The 356-nt window shown below is 44.7% G+C and overlaps 1 long non-coding RNA gene across 3 annotated transcripts in view; it reads left to right on the top strand.

Annotated features, from left to right (window-relative positions):
- Positions 1-356, top strand: part of LOC148223583 (uncharacterized) — a 77689-nt gene that overhangs the window by 74031 nt on the left and 3302 nt on the right. For 2 of the 3 annotated variants that reach the window (XR_015803805.1, XR_015803802.1), the window contains one exon: positions 76-121. The exons of the other annotated variant lie outside the window; for it this stretch is intronic. This is a non-coding gene — a long non-coding RNA (uncharacterized LOC148223583). The remainder of the gene's footprint in view (positions 1-75; positions 122-356) is intronic. 3 annotated transcript variants of the gene reach the window in all.

Genomic DNA, 356 nt, shown 5'->3' with positions numbered 1-356 from the left:
TATTTGCAATAAACTGTGTGATTTCCCTGCATGCACCAAACATTTATTAGTATTAACAGTTGTGACTTTTTTCAGGCAGCTGTGAGTCAATGGTGAACAGAGGCATCTGCAAGCAAAGCAAGTTAGTGTGCCATTTTCTTAGCTTTTTCTCATGTAAAGCCTGAATCCACATGTATGCACTGGTTCTGGGAAGACTGAGAGGTCATGGGGAAAAGTCCCTGTGTGGCCACCAGAAAACACACTGGAGTAGATCCATCATCAGTCCAGCCCCTTCCCTGGGGAGTGATCCAGCCACGAGAGGAACTGCAAGGTTAAATGGTTTTACTGCAGAAAGTGACAAGACACACATGAGATCA

This window comes from Sturnus vulgaris, chromosome 5, assembly GCF_052056855.1.
Source record: "Sturnus vulgaris isolate bStuVul1 chromosome 5, bStuVul1.hap1, whole genome shotgun sequence".
NCBI lineage: Eukaryota > Metazoa > Chordata > Aves > Passeriformes > Sturnidae > Sturnus > Sturnus vulgaris.
The sequence above is the reverse complement of the archived record's forward strand: the minus strand, read 5'-3'. Positions and strand labels throughout refer to the sequence as shown.